We start from the raw sequence: 18,312 nt of genomic DNA on the forward strand, positions 1-18,312 counted from the left end.
TTCAGAGTCCCTCAGCCCCTAGTACCCAGTTTCAAGAGTCTGTTGACGTCTCCCGAGTCCCCAGTGTTTACCATCGGTTCAAGGCAGTGTTCAGCAAGGCCCTGGCTACTTCCTTACCGCCTCATCGCACGTATGACTGTGCCATTGATCTACTCCTGGTTGCTGCCCTCCTAGAGGTCGGATCTTTTCCTTATCCTCCCCGAGCAAGCAGCTATGGACACCTACATTAAGGAGTCCTTGGCAGCCGGCCTCATCTGTGCCTCTACTTCCCGGCTGGGGCGGGCTTCTTTTTTGTTGAAAAGAAAGACGGGGTCTTAGGCCTTGTGTTGATTACCGGGGACTCAACAAGATCACGGTTCGGAATCGATACCCCCCTTCCTCTCATGGCCACTGCTTTTGAGCTGCTTCAAGGGGCTTCCATTTTTACTAAACTGGATCTCCGCAATGCTTACCATCTCGTGCGGATCCGGCAAGGGGACGAATGGAAGACGGCGTTCAACACGCCCACGGGGCACTATGAATATCGGGTGATGCCGTTCGGGCTCACCAATGCCCCCGCAGTATTCCAAGCCCTGATTAATGATGTTCTCCGGGATATGCTTAATCTGTTCGTCTTCGTGTACCTGGACGATATCCTCATCTTCTCGAGGTCACTGAAGGAGCATGAGGGGCATGTTAGCAGGGTTCTCCAGAGGCTCCTTGACAATCACCTCTACGTTAAACCTGAGAAGTGTGAGTTTCATGTTTCTCAGACTCAGTTTCTCGGGTTTATTGTCACTCCCGGCCACCTAGAGATGGATCCCAAGAAGGTCAAAGCGGTCCACAGCTGGCCCACACCTGCCACGGTCAAGGAGGTTCAACGGTTCATTGGCTTTTCTAACTTCTATCGGAAGTTCATTAAGAATTTCAGCTCTGTGGTAGCCCCTTTGACGACGCTTACCAAGGGAGGAGGGACCAAGATTCACTGGGGTCCGGAAGCAGCAGGGGCCTTCGAGGATCTCAGCGCCGCTTCACTTCTGCTCCGATTCTGGTGATCCCTGACCCAGAAAGACCTTTCGTGGTGGAGGTGGACGCCTCAGAGGTGGGGGTGGGAGCCGTCCTGTCACAGAGGGGTGAGGATGGGAGATTACACCCTTGTGCCTTCATGTCTCGCCGCCTGTCTGAGGCCGAGCGCAACTACCACGTGGGGGATCGAGAGTTGCTTGCAAGGAAAAGCTGGCCTTGGAAGAGTGGCGCCATTGGCTTGAGGGGGCTCAGCATCCTTTCCAGGTTCTCACAGACCACAAGAACCTGGAATATCTCCAACAGGCTAAGCGGATGAACCCTCGGCAAGCACGATGGTCCCTTTTCTTTAATCGATTCCAGTTCCTCCTGTCTTACCGACCTGGCACCAAGAACGTCAAGCCGGATGCCCTGTCTCGAGCCTATTCTCCCGAGGTACAAGAGAAGCCCTTGGCATCGATTATTCCGAGGTCTAGGATCGTCGCACCTCTTCAGTGGGAACTTGAAGAGGGGTACGAGAGGCCCTTGTCCATGAGCCCGATCCAGGCGGTGGTCCTGCCGGTCGCCTGTACGTTCCTCTCTCTGTTCGGGCCCGCGTCTTGCAGTGGGGTCATGAGTCGCCCTTGACATGCCATCCAGGCAGTGCTCGCACACTGGAATTCCTCCGACGGCGGTTTTGGTGGCCGTCCATCAAGAAGGACGTGCAGGTCTATGTTGAGGCCTGCCCTGTGTGCAACCAGGGAAAGTCGACACGCCAGCGACCCCAGGGACTGCTCCATCCCTTACCTGTTCCTCGAAGGCCATGGTCACACCTTTCTCTGGACTTTGTTACGGGACTTCCTCCATCCCAGGGCAACACCGTCATCCTAGTGGTGGTAGACCGGTTCTCTAAGGCTGCCCGGTTTATTCCCCTGCCCAAGCTGCCCTCGGCTAAGGAGACTGCTGAGCTCCTCATGAACCATGTCTTCCGGATATTTGGTATTCCCCTGGACGTGGTCTCCGACCGAGGTCCCCAATTCTCGTCCCGGTTTTGGGGGCCTTCTGCAGGCTTATTGGGGCCACAGCCAGCCTATCGTCGGGGGTTCCATCCAGAGTCTAATGGCCAAACGGAACGGATTAATCAGGATCTGGAGACCATCCTGCGGTGTATGGCGGCCAGTAATCCCACGTCTTGGGCCACCTACATCATTTGGGCTGAATATGCCCACAACACCCTCCAGTCCTCAGCCACCGGATTGTCCCCCTTCGAATGCCAGTTCGGTTACACCCCTCCATTATTTCCAGAGGAAGAGGCGCAAGTTGGTGTTCCCTCGGCCCAGCGCTTTGTCCAACGCTGTAGGCGGACCTGGAAGAAGGCCAGGCGTACCCTCCTTCGGACCTCCCAGAGATACCAAAGTCAGGCTAATCGCCGCCGCCGGACGGCCCCTAGTTTCCGAGCTGGTCAGAGAGTTTGGTTGGCCACTAAGAACCTGCCCCTCCGGGTCGAATCCAGGAAGCTTTCCCAGAGATACATCGGCCCTTTCCGCATAGCAAGAAAGGTTAACCCTGTTTCTTATCGTTTGGTTCTCCCTCGCTCCCTTAGAATTAACCCCACTTTCCATGTTTCACTACTTAAACCTGTCTTGTCTTCTCCCTTTGCCCCCCCACGCAGACCCCCGCCACCTCCCAGGATCATTGACGGCCAGCCAGCCTACACAGTCCGCCGGATACTGGACTCCCGGAGGGTCCAGAACTCTCTGCAGTATCTGGTGGACTGGGAGGGCTACGGGCCGGAGGAGCGCTCCTGGGTTCCAGCCAGGGACATCCTGGACCCAGGTTTGATCCGAGATTTTCGCACCCTGGGGCCGGGGTGTTCTGGAAGGAACGTCAGGAGTCGTTCCTAGAGGAGGGGGTCCTGTCAGCTTCCTGCCTCCTGTTTGTCTCCGGGCCTCTAGAGGTCATCTGTGTTCCCCTCTGCCTTAGTTCTTCCTCGTGTGTCCTTATTAGCTTGATCCAGGTCACCTGTGCCTTGTTTCACCTAGAGTATTTTAGCTGTGTTTTTTCCCCTGTTCCTCACTTGGTTTTTGAGTCCTGGCTATGTGTCTCCTGCTTTGTCCCACCGTGTTTTTCCAAGTAAGCTTTTCTAAGTTATCTTTAGTTTGTTTTTCTCCCCTCGTGGAGTTATTTTGTTTTGCCTCCTGTTTTGTTACTCTACCTCTGTTAATATACCTCTTTCTGAGAAGAACTTTTGTTGGACTATTTTTGAAGTGCAAAGAACCTTTTTGTTACATTAAATCTACTTACCTGGAGTATTGCCTTGGGTGTTTCATTTGGGTCCAACTATACCTCCTCTGTGGCTAAGGGGTAGAACCCCCAGCTCCCCACATCTGAGACCGGAGTTCTAGCCCAGCTTGTGACAGAAATGTGTGTGTTATTTGCCAATTTTAACCGCACACTTGTTGTTTGTGTACATGGATTTTATAATGTGGTATGTTTTTCCCCCAATCCCAATTTCCATCAATTTGTATATCAGAACCTCATGCCAAATTGAGTCAAAACCTTTTTTGAAATCAACAAAGCATGAGAAGACATTGCCTTTGTTTTGGTTTGTTTGTTTGTCAAATAGGGTATGCAGGGTGAATACGTGGTCTGTCGTACGGTAATTTGGTAAAAAGCCAATTTGACATTTGCTCAGTACATTGTCTTCACTGAGGAAATGAACTAGTCTGCTGTTAATGATAATACAGAGGATTTTCCCAAGGTTGCTGTTGAGGCATATCACAAGGTAGTTATTGGGGTCAAAATTGTCTCCACTTTTGTGGATTGGGGTGATCAGTCCTTGGTTCCAAATATTGGGGAAGATGCCAGAGCTAAGGATGATGTTAAAGAGTTTAAGTATAGCCAATTGGAATTTGTGGTCTGTATATTTGATCATTTCATTGAGGATACCATCAACACGCCTTTTTGGGTTAGAGGGTTTGTATTTTGTCCTGTAGTTTATTCAATGTAATTGGAGAATCCAGTGGGTTCTGGTAGTCTTTAATAGTTGATTCTAAGATGTGTATTTTATCATGTATATCTTTTTGCTGTTTGTTCTTTGTTAAAGGGCCAAAAAGATTAGAGAAGTGGTTTACCCATACATCTCCGTTTTGGATAGATAACTCATGTTGTTATTTGTTTTCCAATTTTCCCAGAAGTGGTTAGAGTCTATGGATTCTTCAATTACATTGAGCTGATTTCTGACATGCTGTTCCTTCTTTTTCCGTAGTGTATTTCTGTATTGTTTTAGTGATTCACCATAGTGAAGGCATAGGCCCAGGTTTTCTGGGTCTCTATGTTTTTGGTTGGATAGGTTTCTCAATTTCTTTCTTAGGTTTTTGCATTCTTCATCAAACCATTTGTCATTGTTGTTACTTTTCTTCAGTTTTCTGTTAGAGATTTTTAGATTCGATAGGGAAGCTGAGAGGTCAAATATACTGTTTAGGCTCTCTCTCTCTCTCTCTCTCTCTCTCTCTCTCTCTCTCTCTCTCTCTCTCTCTCTCTCTCTCTCTCTCTCTCTCTCTCTCTCTCTCTCTCTCTCTCTCTCTCTCTCCCAGAAGGGCTGTATGGGTCACCAATCCCCCCCCCCCCCGCTCCTCATCCTCCTCCCCCTTCCCCCTCTATAGTAGCATTATAGTAGCATTACAATAGAACTAGTGTCCCTCTCACCTCCCCCTAAAGTAAGTAAGAATGGCCCTCTCATTTCAGTCTGTCCCTGATAACATCTGTGATGGGGGTAGGAAATGGCGGAGGGGGATTCTCTAAATGACCTGACTTCCAGCAGTGACACCATAACACACATACATACAAATGCAGATTCATGCAGACGCACATGTATACATGCATGCAGAACTTACTTGGGAGAAGTGTGTGCGTGCGTGTTTGACTGTGTGTGCTGTACTGTGTGAGTACGTAAACGGATAATGATGAGTACTCAGGCTCTTCGTTTGAGTTAACTTGAGGAGGAGTGATAAAAGGAGATTGACGAGGTCTGTAGGAAAATGGAAGAACAGAGAGAGAGAGAAGAGAGAACAGGTATGTTGGTAGAGACGGGTGAGAGGTGAAGGATGAGCCTTTGTAGAAGATTTTAAGACAAGAAATAGCTATTTTTCTTCCTGTGAGATCAAATGAATATGTTTTATTTATTTATTTTTTATTTCACGTTTATTTAACCAGGTAAGCCAGTTGAGAACAGGTTCTCATTTACAACTGCGACCTGGCCAAGATAAAGCAAAGTAGTGCAATAAAAACAACACAGAGTTACATATGGGGTAAAAAACATAAAGTCAGAAATACAACAGAAAATATATATACAGTGTGTGCAAATGTAGCAAGTTATGGAGGTAAGGCAATAAATAGGCTATAGTGCAGAATAATTACAATAGTATTAACACTGGAATGCTAGATGTGCAAGAGATTATGTGCAAATAGAGATACTGGGGTGCAAAAGAGTTGTTGCCAAGCACACCAGGTTGTGAGGAGGCACCAAACACTGTCCATGTTACATAAGACATACAGAGACAAGAGAGGCCAATGGAGAGGGCATGAGTGGGTCTGACGCACACAGCAAATAAATATAGGTTAAGAAAATGAACATATCCCACCATCCAGGTCTCTCAGACCGTAGGCACACTTGCAAATCACTGCTAAGGTAATCTATTACCAACGACCCTACCCAGACGTTTTAAAGTAACCGACCACACTTTTGTAAAAGAAGAGTCTCTGCAACTGAATGGTCTCTATCCGTCTCTTTTCCCACACTGATAGTCAGAGCTGTTCCCCACACTAACAGTCAGAGCTGTTCCCCACACTGATAGTCAGAGCTGTTCCCCACACTGATAGTCAGAGCTGTTCCCCACACTAACCGTCAGAGCTGTTCCCCACACTGATAGTCAGAGCTGTTCCCCACACTAACAGTCAGAGCTGTTCCCCACACTGACAGTCAGAGCTGTTCCCCACACTGATAGTCAGAGCTGTTCCCCACACTGATAGTCAGAGCTGTTCCCCACACTAACAGTCAGAGCTGTTCCCCACACTAACAGTCAGAGCTGTTCCCCACACTAACAGTCAGAGCTGTTCCCCACACTGATAGTCAGAGCTGTTCCCCACACTGATAGTCAGAGCTGTTCCCAACATTAACAGTCAGCGCTGTTCCCCACACTGACAGTCAGCGCTGTTCCCCACACTAACAGTCAGAGCTGTTCCCCACACTGATAGTCAGAGCTGTTCCCCACACTAACAGTCAGAGCTGTTCCCCACACTGATAGTCAGAGCTGTTCCCCACACTGATAGTCAGAGCTGTTCCCCACACTAACAGTCAGAGCTGTTCCCCACACTGATAGTCAGAGCTGTTCCCCACACTAACAGTCAGAGCTGTTCCCCACACTGATAGTCAGAGCTGTTCCCCACACTGATAGTCAGAGCTGTTCCCCACACTGATAGTCAGAGCTGTTCCCCACACTGATAGTCAGAGCTGTTCCCCACACTAACAGTCAGAGCTGTTCCCCACACTGATAGTCAGAGCTGTTCCCCACACCGAGTGCCTCTCCTCCGCCAGCGATGTTTTGGGTCAGCCGCTGGAATCAGTTCAGTTGCCCTGGGGAGAGCAAACAAAGGATCTGCTTCGGGAAAGTCGTATTCCTGGTCGTAATGCTGGTGAGTTACTGCCGCTCTGATATCTAATAGTTTTCCCGGCTGTATATAATGATGCAAAACACTTTCTGAGCTAATAATGTAAAAAATTAAAATATATATATTGTTAAATGTTTCCTAAGAGCTATTCGCGAGACCGCCATCTTGGTCGGCGCTAGTAGTAACCTACTAGCATAGTTTGAAAAGTAGTAGTGTCTGGCTAGCGATCGAGCTTCATTTCCATCCCTGTAAGATGTCCAATGCTGGTGCTTCCAGGACCAGCTGACAAAGTCAGGATATCTGACTCAAGAATGCCTGATGGAAAAAAGGTTGAGGTAGTTCCTAACCACTGATTCAGGTTCAGACATTTCTTAATTCCCTTTATGGTCAATGTTAGGATTTGGCGTAAAATAATCTGATCCTAGATCTGTGCTTATGGGCAACTTGTAGCTATAATGCTTATGATGGTAGTTACCATATAATAACATATTAGAACTCATTCTTATTAGATATATTAATATTATTAATTAATCATATCATTAGTCTACTAATCAACTCATTTACCAGGGGTTTCTATTCTGACAGTTGACTGCAGAGACAGGGGCCAGTAATGACTGACTGTACATTCCTCAGCATGACGAGTCCCCGTGCTAGACATGCAGTGATGTAGGTACTCAATCTGACCACCAGGGGTCACTGTTCTGACAGGTGAGTGCAGAGAGCCAGGGGGCAGTAATGACGGACTACATTACTCAGCATGATGAGTCCCAGTGCAAGACAGACAGTAAGAGGGAGAACTCCCACCCAGGGTATCAAACATGGACATGTAGATTAAAAGGAGAAGGAACCAAACAGACGGTGAAGACTCATTCCCTTTCTCTCTTCTTATGATAATAGCACAGAGCCTTTTTCTAAAATGTTTTATAAGATTGGAGAACACATCGGGAGGGATCTTAGACCATTCCTCCATACAGAATCTTTCCAGATCCTTGATATCAGTCCGGGGACTGAGACGGCCATTGCAAAATGTTGACTTTGTGGTCAATTAACCATTTCTTTGTGGATTTTGATCAGTGATTGGGGTTACTGTCTTGCTGAAAGATCCACTTGCAGCTAAGTTTCAGCCTCCTGGCAGAGGCTACCAGATTGTTAGCTAAAATATCCTGGTACTGGGTAAAGGTGATTATACCAGGACAGTGGTGTGATGCTACCAGGAAAATAGTGTGTTGTTACTAGGATAGTGGTGTGATGTTACTAGGATAGTGGTGTGGTGTGTGAGGGAGAGAGAGAGAGAGAAGAGAGAGAGAGAGAGAGAGAGAGAGAGAGAGAGAGAGAGAGAGAGAGAGAGAGAGAGAGAGAGAGAGAGAGAGAGAGAGAGAGAGAGAGAGAGAGAGAGATGTCCTCCTGTGTGCTACCTATATCCCCCCAATAGAATCCACAAACTTTAACGATGACAGTTTCTCCATCCTAGAGGGTGAGATCAACCATTTCCAGGCCCAGGGACATGTACTAGTCTGTGGTGACCTAAATGCCAGGACAGGACAAGAACCTGACACTCTCAGCACACAGGGGGACAAACACCTACCTGGAGGTGACAGCATTCCATCCCACATATGCCCCCCTAGGCACAACTACGACAACATAACCTGAAAAAACGGGTTACGACTCCTGCAGCTCTGTCGCACACTGGGTCTGTACATAGTCAATGGTAGGCTTCGAGGGGACTCCTATGGTAGGTACACCTATAGCTCATCTCTTGGCAGTAGTACTGTAGACTACTTTATCACTGACCTCAACCCAGAGTCTCTCAGAGTGTTCACAGTCAGCCCACTGACACCCCTATCCGATAACAGCAAAATCACAATCTACTTGAACAGAGCAATAATCAACCATTAGAAATCTAATGTCTACTGTTTGCAGACGATCTGGTGCTTCTGTCACCAACCAAGGAGGGCCTACAGCAGCACCTAGATCTTCTGCACAGATTCTATCAGACCTGGGCCCTGACAGTGAATCTCAGTAATTCAAAAATAATGGTGTTCCAAAAAAGGTCCAGTTGCCAAGACAAAAAATACAAATTCTATCTAGACACTGCTGCCATAGAGCACACAAAGAATTACACCTACCTCGGCCTAAACATCAAAAACAAGGCCTTCTATACCGTCAAAAGGAACATAAAACTCAACATCCCAATTAGGATCTGGTTAACAATACTTCAATCAGTTATATAACCCATTGCCGTCTATGGTTGTGAGGTCTGGGGTCAACTCACCAACCAAGAATTCACGAAATGGGACAAACCCCCAACTCTGCATGCAGAATTCTGCAAAAATATACTGTGTGTACAATGCAAAACCCCAAACAATGCATGCAGAGCAGAATTAGGACGATACTAGCTATTTATCCAAATCCAGAAAAAAGCTGTTAAATTCTACAACCACCTAAAAGGAAGCGATGCCCAAACCTACTACCACAAAGACCTCACCTACAGAGAGATTAACCTCACGTTCCACCACAAATGCTCACTGAGTCTGTACATAGTCAAGGATTTTCTTAATTTTTGGTCTGTCACAATGGTCAGGAATTATCCTTGGTCAGTTTTTTTGTTGATTCTTTACAGTTTGTCAAATAGTTATATATTTTTCCCTCAAAATTAGGTTGGGTCTAATTGTGTTGCTGTTCTGGGGCTGGGTCTGTTTGTGTTTGTGAATGGAGCCCCAGGACCAGCTGGCTGAGTGGACTCTTTTCTAGGTTCATCTCTCTGTAGTTGAGGGCTTTGTGGTGGATTGTGTGGGGCTGCTAGGAGGGGGTGGGGCCTGCTGGGTTGGTGGTTCTTCATTTATCTGTCCTGATGTGATGTCGAGGCTGTGGTCAGGGTCTGGGGAAGGCTGTTCTCCTGGCTTCTCTGGGGAAGTGGCCAGCTCTTTCATGGGTTAGTGTCTGTTGCACCTGATCTTTCTCTCTTCCTCCTCCTCTGGTGCTCTAATCTTCTCCTCCTTCAGCTTTCTCTCCTCCTCTAGTGCTCTAATCTTCTCCTCCTTCAGCTTTCTCTCCTCCTCCTCCTCTAGTGCTCTAACCTTCTCCTCCTTCAGCTTTCTCTCCTCCTCCTCCTCTAGTGCTCTAATCTTCTCCTCCTTCAGCTTTCTCTCCTCCTCCTCCTCTAGTGCTCTAACCTTCTCCTCCTTCAGCTTTCTCTCCTCCTCTAGTGCTCTAACCTTCTCCTCCTTCAGCTTTCTCTCCTCCTCCTCTAGTGCTCTAACCTTCTCCTCCTTCAGCTTTCTCTCCTCCTCCTCCTCTAGTGCTCTAACCTTCTCCTCCTTCAGCTTTCTCTCCTCCTCCTCCTCTAGTGCTCTAATCTTCTCCTTCTTCAGCTTTCTCTCCTCCTCCTCCTGTAGTGCTCTAATCTTCTCCTCCTTCAGCTTTCTCTCCTCCTCCTCTAGTGCTCTAATCTTCTCCTCCTTCAGCTTTCTCTCCTCCTCCTCCTCTAGTGCTCTAACCTTCTCCTCCTTCAGCTTTCTCTCCTCCTCCTCCTCTAGTGCTCTAATCTTCTCCTCCTTCAGCTTTCTCTCCTCCTCCTCCTCCTCTAGTGCTCTAATCTTCTCCTCCTTCAGCTTTCTCTCCTCCTCCTCCTCTAGTGCTCTAATCTTCTCCTCCTTCAGCTTTCTCTCCCTCCTCCTCCTCTAGTGCTCTAATCTTCTCCTTCTTCAGCTTTCTCTCCTCCTCCTCCTCTAGTGCTCTAATCTTCTCCTTCTTCAGCTTTCTCTCCTCCTCCTCTAGTGCTCTAATCTTCTCCTCCTTCAGCTTTCTCTCCTCCTCCTCCTCTAGTGCTCTAATCTTCTCCTCCTTCAGCTTTCTCTCCTCCTCCTCCTCTAGTGCTCTAATCTTCTCCTCCTTCAGCTTTCTCTCCTCCTCCTCCTCTAGTGCTCTAATCTTCTCCTCCTTCAGCTTTCTCTCCTCCTCCTCCTCTAGTGCTCTAATCTTCTCCTCCTTCAGCTTTCTCTCCTCCTCCTCCTCTAGTGCTCTAATCTTCTCCTCCTTCAGCTTTCTCTCCTCCTCCTCCTCTAGTGCTCTAACCTTCTCCTCCTTTAGCTTTCTCTCCTCCTCCTCCTCTAGTGCTTTAATCTTCTCATCCTTCAGCAATCTCTCCTCCTCCTCCTCTAGTGCTCTAACCTTCTCCTCCTTCAGCTTTCTCTCCTCCTCTAGTGCTCTAACCTTCTCCTCCTTCAGCTTTCTCTCCTCCTCCTCTAGTGCTCTAACCTTCTCCTCCTTCAGCTTTCTCTCCTCCTCCTCCTCTAGTGCTCTAACCTTCTCCTCCTTCAGCTTTCTCTCCTCCTCCTCCTCTAGTGCTCTAATCTTCTCCTTCTTCAGCTTTCTCTCCTCCTCCTCCTCTAGTGCTCTAATCTTCTCCTCCTTCAGCTTTCTCTCCTCCTCCTCCTCTAGTGCTCTAATCTTCTCCTCCTTCAGCTTTCTCTCCTCCTCCTCCTCTAGTGCTCTAACCTTCTCCTCCTTCACCTTTCTCTCCTCCTCCTCCTCTAGTGCTCTAATCTTTTCCTCCTTCAGCTTTCTCTCCTCCTCCTCCTCCTCTAGTGCTCTAATCTTCTCCTCCTTCAGCTTTCTCTCCTCCTCCTCCTCTAGTGCTCTAATCTTCTCCTCCTTCAGCTTTCTCTCCTCCTCCTCCTCTAGTGCTCTAATCTTCTCCTTCTTCAGCTTTCTCTCCTCCTCCTCCTCTAGTGCTCTAATCTTCTCCTTCTTCAGCTTTCTCTCCTCCTCCTCTAGTGCTCTAATCTTCTCCTCCTTCAGCTTTCTCTCCTCCTCCTCCTCTAGTGCTCTAATCTTCTCCTCCTTCAGCTTTCTCTCCTCCTCCTCCTCTAGTGCTCTAATCTTCTCCTCCTTCAGCTTTCTCTCCTCCTCCTCCTCTAGTGCTCTAATCTTCTCCTCCTTCAGCTTTCTCTCCTCCTCCTCCTCTAGTGCTCTAATCTTCTCCTCCTTCAGCTTTCTCTCCTCCTCCTCCTCTAGTGCTCTAATCTTCTCCTCCTTCAGCTTTCTCTCCTCCTCCTCCTCTAGTGCTCTAACCTTCTCCTCCTTTAGCTTTCTCTCCTCCTCCTCCTCTAGTGCTCTAATCTTCTCATCCTTCAGCAATCTCTCCTCCTCCTCCTCTAGTGCTCTAACCTTCTCCTCCTTCAGCTTTCTCTCCTCCTCCTCCTCTAGTGCTATAATCTTCTCCTCCTTCAGCTTTCTCTCCTCCTCCTCCTCTAGTGCTCTAACCTTCTCCTCCTTCAGCTTTCTCTCCTCCTCCTCCTCTAGTGCTCTAATCTTCTCCTCCTTCAGCTTTATCTCCTCCTCCTCTAGTGCTCTAACCTTCTCCTCCTTCAGCTTTCTCTGCTCCTCCTCCTCTAGTGCTCTAACCTTCTCCTCCTTCAGCTTTCTCTCCTCCTCCTCCTCTGGTGCTCTAATCTTCTCCTCCTTCAGCTTTCTCTCCTCCTCCTCCTCTAGTGCTCTAATCTTCTCCTCCTTCAGCTTTCTCTCCTCCTCTAGTGCTTAATCTCCTCCTTCAGCTTTCTCCTCCTCCTCCTCTAGTGCTCTAATCTTCTCCTCCTTCAGCTTTCTCTCCTCCTCCTCCTCTAGTGCTCTAACCTTCTCCTCTTCAGCTTTCTCTCCTCCTCCTCCTCTAGTGCTCTAATCTTCTCCTCCTTCAGCTTTCTCTCCTCCTCCTCCTCTAGTGCTCTAATCTTCTCCTCCTTCAGCTTTCTCTCCTCCTCTAGTGCTCTAATTTTCTCCTCCTTCAGCTTTCTCCCCTCCTCCTCCTCTAGTGCTCTAATCTTCTCCTCCTTCAGCTTTCTCTCCTCCTCCTCCTCTAGTGCTCTAATCTTCTCCTCCTTCAGCTTTCTCTCATCCTCCACCTCTAATGCTCTAATCTTCTCCTCCTTCAGCTTTCTCTCCTCCTCCTCCTCTAGTGCTCTAATCTTCTCCTCCTTCAGCTTTCTCTCCTCCTCCTCCTCTAGTGCTCTAACCTTCTCCTCCTTCAGCTTTCTCTCCTCCTCCTCCTCTAGTGCTCTAATCTTCTCCTTCTTCAGCTTTCTCTCCTCCTCCTCCTCTAGTGCTCTAATCTTCTCCTCCTTCAGCTTTCTCTCCTCCTCCTCCTCTAGTGCTCTAATCTTCTCCTCCTTCAGCTTTCTCTCCTCCTCCTCCTCTAGTGCTCTATACTTCTCCTTCTTCAGCTTTCTCTCCTCCTCCTCCTCTAGTGCTCTAACCTTCTCCTCCTTCAGCTTTCTCTCCTCCTCCTCCTCTAGTGCTCTAATCTTCTCCTCCTTCAGCTTTCTCTCCTCCTCCTCCTCTAGTGCTCTAACCTTCTCCTCCTTCAGCTTTCTCTCCTCCTCCTCCTCTAGTGCTCTAATCTTCTCCTCCTTCAGCTTTCTCTCCTCCTCCTCCTCTAGTGCTCTAACCTTTTTCTCCTTCAGCTTTCTCTCCTCCTCCTCCTCTAGTGCTCTAATCTTCTCCTCCTTCAGCTTTCTCTCCTCCTCCTCCTCTAGTGCTCTAACCTTCTCCTCCTTCAGCTTTCTCTACTCCTCCTCCTCTAGTGCTCTAATCTTCTCCTCCTTCAGCTTTCTCTCCTCCTCCTCCTCTAGTGCTCTAATCTTCTCCTCCTTCAGCTTTCTCTCCTCCTCCTCTGGTGCTCTAATCTTCTCCTCCTTCAGCTTTCTCTCCTCCTCCTCCTCTAGTGCTCTAACCTTCTCCTCCTTCAGCTTTCTCTCCTCCTCCTCCTCTAGTGCTCTAATCTTCTCCTCCTTCAGCTTTCTCTCCTCCTCCTCCTCTAGTGCTCTAATCTTCGCCTCCTTCAGCTTTCTCTCCTCCTCCTCCTCTAGTGCTCTAATCTTCTCCTCCTTCAGCTTTCTCTCCTCCTCCTCCTCTAGTGCTCTAACCTTCTCCTCCTTCAGCTTTCTCTACTCCTCCTCCTCTAGTGCTCTAATCTTCTCCTCCTTCAGCTTTCTCTACTCCTCCTCCTCTAGTGCTCTAATCTTCTCCTCCTTCAGCAATCTCTCCTCCTCCTTCTCTAGTGCTCTAATCTTCTACTCCTTCAGCTTTCTCTCCTCCTCCTCCTCTAGTGCTCTAATCTTCTCCTCTTTCAGCTTTCTCTCCTCCTCCTCCTCTAGTGCTCTAATCTTCTCCTCCTTCAGCTTTCTCTCCTCCTCCTCCTCTAGTGCTCTAATCTTCTCCTCCTTAAGCTTTCTCTCCTCCTCCTCCTCTAGTGCTCTAATTTTCTCCTCCTTCAGCTTTCTCTCCTCCTCCTCCTCTAGTGCTCTAATCTTCTCCTCCTTCAGCTTTCTCTACTCCTCCTCCTCTAGTGCTCTAATCTTCTCCTCCTTCAGCTTTCTCTCCTCCTCCTCCTCTAGTGCTCTAACCTTCTCCTCCTTCAGCTTTCTCTCCTCCTCCTCCTCTAGTGCTCTAATCTTCTCCTCCTTCAGCTTTCTCTCCTCCTCCTCCTCTAGTGCTCTAATCTTCTCCTCCTTCAGCTTTCTCTCCTCCTCCTCCTCTAGTGCTCTAATCTTCTCCTCCTTCAGCTTTCTCTCCTCCTCCTCCTCTAGTGCTCTAATTTTCTCCTCCTTCAGCTTTCTCTCCTCCTCCTCCTCCTCTAGTGCTCTAATCTTCTCCTCCTTCAGCTTTCTCTACTCCTCCTCCTCTAGTGCTCTAATCTTCTCCTCCTTCAGCAATCTCTCCTCCTCCTTCTCTAGTGCTCTAACCTTCTCCTCCTTCAGCTTTCTCTCCTCCTCCTCCTCTAGTGCTCTAATCTTCTCCTCCTTCAGCTTTCTCTCCTCCTCCTCCTCTAGTGCTCTAACCTTCTCCTCCTTCAGCTTTCTCTCCTCCTCCTCCTCTAGTGCTCTAATCTTCTCCTCCTTCAGCTTTCTCTCCTCCTCCTCCTCTAGTGCTCTAATCTTCTCCTCCTTCAGCTTTCTCTCCTCCTCCTCCTCTAGTGCTCTAATCTTCTCCTCCTTCAGCTTTCTCTCCTCCTCCTCCTCTAGTGCTCTAATCTTCTCCTTCTTCAGCTTTCTCTCCTCCTCCTCCTCTAGTGCTCTAATCTTCTCCTCCTTCAGCTTTCTCTCCTCCTCCTCCTCTAGTGCTCTAATCTTCTCCTCCTTCAGCTTTCTCTCCTCCTCCTCCTAGTGCTCTAATCTTCTCCTCCTTCAGCTTTCTCTCCTCCTCCTCCTCTAGTGCTCTAATCTTCTCCTCCTTCTGCTTTCTCTCCTCCTCCTCCTCTGGTGCTCTAATCTTCTCCTGCCACTGGGCTTCATCCTGTCGCTCCTCCTCTTTCTCCTGGTGGAGTTGTCCAGAGTGCAGACGCGTCTCTCTCCCTCTCCAGCTCTCCGGGTCTGGTTGAGGGGGTGTTGTTGTGCTGGACTGTTGTCTGGGTCTGGTTGAGGGGGTGTTGTTGTGCTGGACTGTTGTCTGGGTCTGGTTGAATGGGTGTTGTTGTGCTGGACTGTTGTCCGGGTCTGGTTGAGGGGGTGTTGTTGTGCTGGACTGTTGTCTGGGTCTGGTTGAGGGGGTGTTGTTGTGCTGGACTGTTGTCTGGGTCTGGTTGAGGGGGTGTTGTTGTGCTGGACTGTTGTCTGGGTCTGGTTGAGTGGGTGTTGTTGTGCTGGACTGTTGTCTGGGTCTGGTTGAGGGGGTGTTGTTGTGCTGGACTGTTGTCTGGGTCTGGTTGAGGGGGTGTTGTTGTGCTGGACTGTTGTCTGGGTCTGGTTGAGTGGGTGTTGTTGTGCTGGACTGTAGTCTGGGTCTGGTTGAGTGGGTGTTGTTGTGCTGGACTGTTGTCTGGGTCTGGTTGAGTGGGTGTTGTTGTGCTGGACTGTTGTCTGGGTCTGGTTGAGTGGGTGTTGTTGTGCTGGACTGTTGTCCGGGTCTGGTTGAGTGGGTGTTGTTGTGCTGGACTGTTGTCTGGGTCTGGTTGAGTGGGTGTTGTTGTGCTGGACTGTTGTCCGGGTCTGGTTGAGTGGGTGTTGTTGTGCTGGACTGTTGTCAGGGTCTGGTTGAGTGGGTGTTGTTGTGCTGGACTGTTGTCTGGGTCTGGTTGAGTGGGTGTTGTTGTGCTGGACTGTTGTCCGGGTCTGGTTGAGTGGGTGTTGTTGTGCTGGACTGTTGTCCGGGTCTGGTTGAGTGGGTGTTGTTGTGCTGGACTGTTGTCCGGGTCTGGTTGAGTGGGTGTTGTTGTGCTGGACTGTTGTCTGGGTCTGTGCTGACTGGAGTGTGTTCACCTGCTGTTGGGACTGTACTATGACAGCCTCTGCACATGCTTCCTGTCACGCCCTGACGTATGGGACTCTAGTATGTTGAGTCAGGGCGTGGAGTTCTATGTTGTATTTTCTATGTTCTCATTCTAGGTGTTGTATTTCTATGTTTGGCTGGGTGTGATTCCCAATCAGAGGCAGCTGTCGCTCGTTGTCTCTGATTGGGGATCATACTTAGGCAGACTGTTGGCATGCGTTAGTTGTGGGATCTTGTTCCGTGTGGAGGCTTGTTTTGTGTATAGCCTTAGGACTTCACGTTACGTTGTTTGTTGTTTTTGTTCGTGTGTTTATTTTGAATAATAAACATGTATGCATTTCACGCTGCGCCTTGGTCTGACCCGTCCTTCAACGTCCGTGACACTTCCCAACCGAAACAGTTCGGAACAGTTTGTGCATATATTATGACAAAATTTTGTAGACATTTTATGTTGGTTTTGGTGTTCGGCTAGGGTTTTTGTCGGCTGTTCGGGGCACACAACATTTAATCTCAAGGCCAGCTGAAGTTCGGGGAGCCGAAGCCTACGCCCCGTCTTCCGTGATTGGTCATCAGTAGAGGTGACGCAAGTTTTATTTTTCTTGTCGATTTTAGCCCGAAACTCAGTGTGGATTCAACATGGAGAACGACAACTTGGAGCATGGATTGACCGAGGAGGAACAGACGTACCTTCACCACTACGATTCCAGCCGTGCATTATGTAAAGACCAGCATGCCAATTCATGGAGGGATATTGCGGAGACGCTGGGGTATGACCCAACCACTTGTTTGAAAAAGTGGGGTAGGGTTTGCGACAAGTTCGTTATTATAATAATAATAATAATAATAATAATATGCCATTTAGCAGACGCTTTTATCCAAAGCGACTTACAGTCATATGTGCATACATTTTTACGTACGGGTGGTCCCGGGGATCGAACCCACTACCCTGGTGTTACAAGCGCCATGCTCTACCAATTGAGCTACAGAGGACCACGTCCTTGACCTTCGTCAAGGCAAAGAAAATAAACAAGGGCCACAGTGGAGATGCCGGAAGAAAAGGCTACTCCAGAAATGTCGCTGCTGGTTTGTTCGGCACGCGAAGCATGGGAAGACTGACAGCAACGTGCCGTCTTCACCATGGGATGAGGTATGTTGGTTGTATTGTCTATTGTAGTCGACGAAAAGAGCAGCAGTCAAAATCTTGCAAATGTTTGAGCAGAGTTGAGTAGCTATGCTAGGCCTGCTCTGCTCAAACGTTTGCAACATTATATAGTCTATTGTAGTCTTGGTTAATGATATTTGATGATGTTCATTAATGTTTTGGATATGTGTACTAAATAGCCCTCTACTTGTTTTATTTATCAAGGCACAAAAACCACTGAATGGCGCCAGCACCTGGTTTTGTTCTCTACGCCCCAGAACTGCCTGTTCTCTAAGCCAAGCACTGCCTGTTCTCTAAGCCAAGCACTGCCTGTTCTCTAAGCCCTGCCTGTTCTCTAAGCCCAACACTGCCTGTTCTCTAAGCCCAACACTGCCTGTTCTCTAAGCCCAACACTGCCTGTTCACTAAGCCCAACACTGCCTGTTCTCTAAGCCCAACACTGCCTGTTCTCTAAACCCAACACTGCCTGTTCTCTAAGCCCAGCACTGCCTGTTCTCTAAGCCCAACACTGCCTGTTCACTACACCCAGCACTGCCTGTTCTCTACACCCAACACTGCCTGTTCTCTAAGCACAACACTGCCTGTTCTCTAAGCCCAGCACTGCCTGTTCTCTAAGCCCAAAACTGCCTGTTCACTACGCCCAACATTGCCTGTTCTCTAAGCCCAACACTGCCTGTGTTCTAAGCCCAAAACTGCCTGTTCTCTAAGCCCAGCACTGCCTGTTCTCTAAGCCCAGCACTGCCTGTTCTCTAAGCCCAACACTGCCTGTTTTCTAAGCCCAACACTGCCTGTTCTCTAAGCCCAAAACTGCCTGTTCTCTAAACCCAGCACTGCCTGTTCTCTAAGCCCAACACTGCTTGTTCTCTAAGCCCAACACTGCCTGTTCTCTAAGCCCAACACTGCCTGTTCTCTAAGCCCAACACTGCCTGTTCTCTAAGCCCAACACTGCCTGTTCTCTAAGCCCAACACTGCTTGTTCTCTAAGCCCAGCACTGCCTGTTCCCTACGCCCAACACTGCCTGTTCTCTAAGCCCAGCACTGCCTGTTCTCTACACCCCAGCACTGCCTGTTCATCAGCCCCAGCACTGCCTGTTCACCAGCCCCCAGCACTGCCTGTTCTCTACTCCCAGCACTGCCTGCTCACCAGCCCCCAGCACTGCCTGTTCTCTATTCCCAGCACTGCCTGTTCTCTACTCCCAGCACTGCCTGTTCTCTACTCCCAGCACTGCCTGTTCTCTAC

Source organism: Coregonus clupeaformis, chromosome 17 (assembly GCF_020615455.1).
Source record: "Coregonus clupeaformis isolate EN_2021a chromosome 17, ASM2061545v1, whole genome shotgun sequence".
Classification (NCBI taxonomy): domain Eukaryota; kingdom Metazoa; phylum Chordata; class Actinopteri; order Salmoniformes; family Salmonidae; genus Coregonus; species Coregonus clupeaformis.